At 43.1% G+C, this 7,953-nt stretch overlaps 1 pseudogene; it reads right to left on the bottom strand.

The window, feature by feature from the left end:
• The window catches only part of LOC138950445 (uncharacterized), a 107,013-nt pseudogene that overhangs the window by 7,798 nt on the left and 91,262 nt on the right, over positions 1-7,953 (bottom strand).

Raw genomic sequence — 7,953 nt, 5'->3', positions numbered from 1 at the left:
AAAACCAAAAGTATGGTAATCACTTCTAGACAGAAACATCAGCTGGCCCCACTTGTTCTAAAGCTTAACCTTGGATCATCACCGCCGATTGAGCAAGTCCGTGAACATCGGGTTCTAGGAGTCACAATAGATTCTGAGCTAAACTGGAAATGTCATTTAAACAATATAAACAAAACGCTGTCGAGAAACATGTTCTTATTCTCGCAGCTACGATATTATGTCGACACTTCAGTTCTTAAATTATTTTACCATGCACACATTCTTTCGCATTTAAGTTATGCTTCTACGTTATGGGACAACTGCAGTGATGTTCACATGATCAAACTGAATTCTCTCCATCGTCGTGCAGCTAAACTTATGATACCTAACTCATCGGTCACTACTGACGAAAAACTGAAACTGCTCGGCCTCCTTCCGTTGAACCAGCAGCTTAAACTGAATAAATCATTATTCATGTTTAGAGTTATGAACAAGGAAGTCCCAGAGTACATTCTGTCGCTGTTTCAAAAAGCAACCAACAGGTATGGTTCTAGTAAATTCATTCCACCTCGCCCCCGACTAGATTTGTACAAGTCTAGTCTTGCATTTTCAGGGTCATCAGTGTGGAATTCACTTCCAACAGCATTAAAATATATTCCATCAGTCAAAGCCTTTAAAAAGCAAATACACAGACATTTGTTTCAAATCTGATTCCAAGTGGAGCATTCCACCGTTATCGTAACCTAGTGGTGATTCAAAATGGGTTTACTCCGATGTATTAAACCGTCCTAATGTTATCATACATACCGGTTATCTTATAGCAGTCTCTTTTCAGGGTTACTGTTTCTGTTGTTACTGTTGTGTTGGTATATATCCTTTGTTGTAGTTCTTTTCTTCCTTTTGCTATGTTGTCGGTATTTTTTGTAAAATACAAATGACTTACTGTTTGTTATTTTGCTTGCTCGCCGTTGTTGTTTCATTTGGACCATATGTTTCTAGTGCTCGGGAATTTTTTTTTTTTTTTTTTTTTTTTTTTTTTTTATTTTTTTTTATTTTTTTATTTTTTTTATTTTTATTTATTTATTTTTTTTATATTTTTTTATTTTTTTTTATTGTTATTATCGTTATGACATCATCATCCTTACCATTATTTCTATTTTCATTATTCTATTGCTGTTATTGTATTTAATAGTATCAAATACTATAACTTTTTCTTTGCCTTTAAATGCCATTTATTATCATATGTACGGGTTTTTTTTTTTTTTTTTTTTTTTTTTTTTTTTTTTTGTTGCCGTCAACCTCTTTTGCTCTTATAATGTTTTCATGTCTGTTTTGTATTCATGTTAGTTAGCAAGGACAGATTGTAAGACTAGGCAACGCCTAAAATCTCCATCCTTCTGTAATAAAGTTTAATCAATCAATCAATCAATCTCTCTCTCTGTCTGTCTGTCTGTCTGTCTGTCCGTGTCTTTGTCTCCGTGTCTTTGTCTCCATGTCTCTCTCTCTCTCTCTCTCTCTCTCTCTCTCTCTCTCTCTCTCTCTCTCTCTCTCTCTCTCTCTCTCTCTCTCTCTCTCTCTCTCTCTCTCTCTCACGGTCTCACTTGGATCGTTTCTGGTGGACCTTCTGAATGTTCACATCTCTTTACCATATTGTGCGTCCTTTCTGCAATGTTTCTCTTCATTGCCAACTTATCCGCATCCCCACCCCCTCCAAAAACGCCAATCGTACTTCCTTCATCTCCCTCATTACTCTCTTACACCAAGTAACAATCTTCCGCCTAAGAACAGGGCATAACAGACTTTATAAACTGTGCGCCTTGCCCTCCCCCCATGTGCCTCTGTGGAGAGGCAGAACAGGATGCAGCCCACATCCTACACAATTGCAGGAGCCTCCAGCCCCTGAGGAGTGAGACTAGGCCCAGGACGACGAACCTCCAAGAGAAGCTGCACGGACCCGTGGGGGCTCTACAGAAGACCACCAGCTTCATCTCCAAAGCTGAAATCAGAGTGTAAAAGGCGATCGACAAGAAGAAGAAGAAAGATCACTCCCTTAACTAACTAACTAACTAACTCCCTTACTTGGCTCGTTTCTTGAGCACCTTCTGCGCCTCAGGATACTCGTTCATGGCTTCCTCGAAGTCCCACTTGGACAGCGTGAAGACGTTGGTGTAGCCCTTGCTGCGTACGTCAGCCGTGCGTCGGTTGCCTCTGCCGGACATGGCCAGCAGGCTGATCTCTCCGAACACGCTGCCCTCCGACAGTGTGGCCAGCACCACCTCGTAGTTTTTCCCGCCTACCACCTCCACTTGTCCAGGCCATGGCTGACGATGTACATCTCCTTGCCGACTTTGCCCTGTGTGAACATAATTTCTTAGGAATATGTTTTAAAGTAAATGTACCCCTCCGACAATACATCCTAATGCATGTCTTAAAAACACACGTGCAGCACATTTTGATTTGTTATCGTCTAGACCTTCAGATTGACTGATCATTACCGCATTCATAATTTATCATGGCTGTATTTATCCACTGTCATAGCTCAAAATGAACAGCTTGTCAGCATCGGTCAAATAAGACTAAAAGGGAGCTAGGAGGCTAGAGTATTCACAGCCCAGCCGACCACGAAGAGCCATATCAGGGCGGTGCTGCTTTGACTTATAACGTGCGCCACACACAAGACAGAAGTCGCAGCACAGGCTTCATGTCTCACCCAGTCACATTATTCTGACACCGGACCAACAAGTCCTAGCACTAACCCCATAATGCCAGACGCCAGGCGGAGCAGCCACTAGATTGCCAATTTTAAAGTCTTAGGTATGACCCGGCCGGGGTTCGAACCCACGACCTCCCGATCACGGGGCGGACGCCTTACCACTAGGCCAACCGTGTCGGTTTTACAGGGGATAAGCAAATGACACTCGCAAAATTATACTTGATCATGAATTGCAGCAAGTGCTCTGTGGGGAGGGACAATGTAAGGGTATCTGTTCACCTTCTGACAGACGTAGTCTCCCGGCAGGAAGAGGTTGGGTCTCAGCTTCAGCACAAGATCGTACAGCAGATTGCGCTCACAGTCCTGAAAAACACAACAACCACATTGTTCTAATTTTATAATGTCAGCATGAAAATAAAGTTCTGGTTTCCTATGAGTGAGTCATGTATAACTTTGGCCATACAAATGGAAGCAGGAACTAGGAAAAGTCAATATTTCTCCTTCTTCCTCCTTCCTATCGATTCTTACGTATGCATTTAAATCACAAACACTACGACGATAGCGCTGGCACGCACGCACGCACGCGGATACACACACACACACACACACACACACACACACACACACACACACACACACACACACACACACACACACACACACACACACACACACACACACACACACACACACACACACACACACACTGACCTGAAAGAGCTGGACCTTGCTGAGTGTGTTGAAGTGAACGTTGATGGCCAGATCGGTCTGCAGTTTCTTTGGCAGCGCCGCCACCAGGTTGCGCTCATCTGTTACAAACAATGAATGTATAGGAACATGTCAGAACAGGACGCACAATAATGAAAAAATAAACCTCTCAAGGCTCTCCGTAATTTAATTAGCCCCAAATTGGGGATATCATTGTTTTGATATATCACATAGATAAAATTAATGCACTTTCAGGCTGTCTGTGAGCCCGAATTGACTTCGCGAAGACTTCAAAATTCAATGCCAAAGCTTCGTGCAGCAAGCTTCGTGCAGTAGACTTCGCGAAGTCGACTTAGCCCAATTAATATCAGATTTAAGTCGACATGTTTTGAGAGCCGATGCAGTTAACGAAGCAAACCTTGCTGAAAATAACCTACTCATATTGACATAAAAACAATAACTGTAAGCAACCGAAGGATGTTTTATTTCAAAGCTTGGCTAATTGGCACACACTCACTTTGTCCTCCAATTACTCACCAATGGTCTTGGACTGTTCCCAGTTGTAGAGAAACCACTTGCGTGCCTTGTCTTGTATGTTCTTGGAGATATTGATGGACTGCATGTAGTGCAGGGCACTGTCCATCTTCTTGCGGTAACTGTTGTTCACTTGACCCGCTGCCTCCACAATGTCACGGATCTGAAATGCATATTAATCGTTCTTTAAAGATAGGTTGCAGCTGCATGCCAAACGAGAAAAAAGGGTTAATAACTTCAAGGAAAGAGCTGTGAAGCTCTACATGCGACACACACTCTCCTGTAAACTCACACACAAACGCACAAAATAAATTACAAAATCATGGCCTGAGAATGAAACAAACAAAATGGCAATACTCTTTTTTTCAAAAGACGTACTACCTGCAAAGCACTGCTTCCACAATACGAATTTTGCAACAAGAAAATTACCAGCATATCTTCAAAAAAGGTTTTTAGCCATCTTCCCACGAATAATCCACCACCAAATTGTAGTTTCTGTCAAACTCGATCTCATTCACACTTACACGAATAGCATGCATAATAACTATTAATCATTCAGTCAAATCAGGTGACCAGCGTGACCCAATCAACGCACCTGACCAATGAGAAGAGCGAACACAAACACGCCCGAGAGCCAGTAAAGCGTCATGAACATGTACTCCAGCGTGTTGGTGGGTTTGGGATTGTTGCCGATTGATGTTGCCGTCTTCGTTGCCAGGTAGAAACAGCGGATGTAGCTGCCGGACAGAGAATTATGTATACATATCACAGATGCATACTGTGCGCCCCTATCGTCAAATTCGGGCAACTTCGCTGAAACTTACAAAAGCATCCATTTTTAACACGTTTGATAGTAATCAACACTTTATACCCAGTATTCTATCCTGTTAAGATTTATCAATATTATTAAAAAATAGTCCTCTTGGAATTTCATCTTTGTCTCTGCCTGTATCGGTTTGTGTGTCTGTCTGTGAGTCTGTCTGTGTTTCTGTCAGTGTGTCTGTCTGGGCGTCTCTGTCTGTCTCTGTCTGTCTCTGTCTTTGTCTCTGTCTCTCTGTCTCTCTCCTCCTCTGCCTCTTGAGCTGACAAACGTCTCTCCTAATTTGTAATTCTATTGTTTTGTTTTCACACGACCTACTACAATCACTCTAAACAAACGGCTTGTCACTATCATGCCCACCCCCCCTCCCCCCTTGAAAAAAAACAACCCAATAGGCTAGGAAACACCTTAAACGTTGTGTCCATATATAGCTGTCAAAACTAAATTTCTATAAAGAGCGTAGGATAATCCAATCCCACCCTAATTTCCACCTAGTTTGACCCAGACGATCAAAGGATTAATAGCCTATCGATCCGACGGGGGAGAAACCGTAACGTAATGTACAAACCCTTCAAGTTAATAGTTCTGATCGACCGTCAAACAAGGAAAGGTCCAAAACTAGCCCTGGACTCCCCCCCCCCCCCCCCCCCCCCCGCCTCTCCCCTCACCACTACCGAACGTTGCAAATTTTGACCTGGTTCTAAATTTCGAACCCTGGAGTAACAAACAGGCAGCTTTCCAAAGATAAAGTCTTGAAATTCGTGATATACTACACTTCGGGTATAATACAAATACCAACAACAATCCAACAATAAAACAAAATAAACACACACACACAGACACACATTGACTCAGACACACACACAGACACAGACACAGACGCATACACACAGACAGACACAGACACAGACAGATACACAGACACAGACAGACACAAACAACACACATACAAACAAACACACACACACACACACACACCACACACACAGACACAGACAGACGAACAGACAGACAGACAGACACAGACACACACACATACCGTTCAATAAAACCATGCACACAGACAAAAACAAGACTCACGCATTGCCTTGGTTGTTGTAGACCCAGCGGTTGGAATTGAGACCCTGGTACTCAGAAACACCGTAGTATCCGCACGTCTCTATGTGGATCAGGTAGAGCATGTAGGTCATCGTCTTGATGATCCTGAAACCACAAGTCTTGGGTGGAGGAAACACGTGCAGCATTGATAAAAACGGACCGGGGTGGACAAGGGGAGGGGGAGGGGGGTGCACTGGGTGACATTACAGCTGACGTCTTACACTATGTTTTCAGTGAGAGATGGCTACAACATCGACGTCACTCACTGATGACATCACAGCTGACGTCTTAAACTATGTTTTCAGTGAGAGATGGCTACAACATCGACGTCACTCACTGATGACATCACAGCTGACGTCTTAAACTATGTTTTCAGTGAGAGATGGCTACAACATCGACGTCAATCATTGATGACAACACAGCTAATGTCTTAAACTATGTTTTCAGTGAGAGATGGGTACAACATCGACGTCAATCATTGATGACATCACAGCTGACGTCTTAAACTATGTTTTCAGTGAGAAATGGTTACAACATCGACGTCACTCACTGATGACATCACAGCTGACGTCTTAAACTATGTTTTCAGTGAGAGATGGTTTCAACGTCGACGTCACTCACTGATGACATCACAGCTGACGTCTTAAACTATGTTTTCAGTGAGAGATGGTTTCAACGTCGACGTCACTCACTGATGACATCACAGCTGACGTCTTAATCTATGTTTTCAGTGAGAGATGGCTACAACATCGACGTCACTCATTGATGACAACACAGCTAATGTCTTAAACTATGTTTTCAGTGAGAGATGGGTACAACATCGACGTCACTCATTGATGACATCACAGCTGACGTCTTAAACTATGTTTTCAGTGAGAAATGGTTACAACATCCACGTCACTCACTGATGACATCACAGCTGACGTCTTAAACTATGTTTTCAGTGAGAGATGGTTTCAACGTCGACGTCACTCACTGATGACATCACACCTGACGTCTTAAACTATGTTTTCAGTGAGAGATGGTTTCAACGTCGACGTCACTCACTGATGACATCACAGCTGACGTCTTAATCTATGTTTTCAGTGAGAGAATGTTACTAGATCGACGTCATTCATTGATGACATCACAACTGACCTGACGGCGTGCGCAGACGACTTGGCGGCCTGGTCACATCGTGCGTAGAATTCCCAGAAGGTTTGAATCTGTCAGGAAAAAGAAACACATAAATCAAGATGTTAAAAACGTTTTTGTTGAGAAGACAGGCCACCTTTTAGCACTTCAACTGAGCAAAGTCAACAAAGCTGAATACAGATTTTAAAGATAATGACTTAAAGCCCGCATTTCCTACAAAATCGAACTAAGCACCAACACTTACCAAACCATGGCTGAGGCTGCCTTTTTTCCCCCTTCCCAGCCACCTCAAATTAAAAGCTTCCCCCTCTTAATAAAACCACTTCATTAATGGGCTTTTAAATTTATATTAAAGACCACTTGCGGCCTTAAGACACCACTCCTATCCATCAAGTGCTCCCATTTCAGTCAAGAAAAGTAATAAGTCTTTAACACACGTGATCGCGAGTGCTCTTTAAAGATCAAATCGATTAGAAAGGATTTTTCTTTCAATGTGAATCTGAGAAGTCTCCAAACATCGATCTTTGACCAAACCCCACCCCTAGCCCGACCCCCCATTCCTCTTCCAATACGATCGATTTTGCAGGAAGAAAAGAGATCACAGGCTCTTAGAGCTCTGATCGTTCTCTTGATGCCAATATATGCTTTGAATTCTATTTCTGGCCCGAGGCCATTAGTGTGCGTTTTCACAGACAGGTCGCAGCAGTTTAGTCCAACTGAGAGAGGAAGTTTTCCAGACAGAAACCAGAGAGACACTTGCCTTTTCTTGAGACAGAAAGTGACACAGAGACAGACAGAGGGGAAAAGGGTAGTTAGGTAGAGAAAAAAAGGGGTTAGGGGCGGGGGGAAGAGAGCTGACCTGGCAGGCAGACAGACAAACAAACAAGCAGACAGACAGACAGACAGACAGACGGACGGACGGACGGACGGACGGACGGACGGACGGACGGACAAACAGACAGAACCT

This window comes from Littorina saxatilis, linkage group LG1 (genome assembly GCF_037325665.1).
Source record: "Littorina saxatilis isolate snail1 linkage group LG1, US_GU_Lsax_2.0, whole genome shotgun sequence".
Lineage (NCBI taxonomy): Eukaryota > Metazoa > Mollusca > Gastropoda > Littorinimorpha > Littorinidae > Littorina > Littorina saxatilis.
This window is presented reverse-complemented; position numbering and strand designations above follow the sequence as displayed.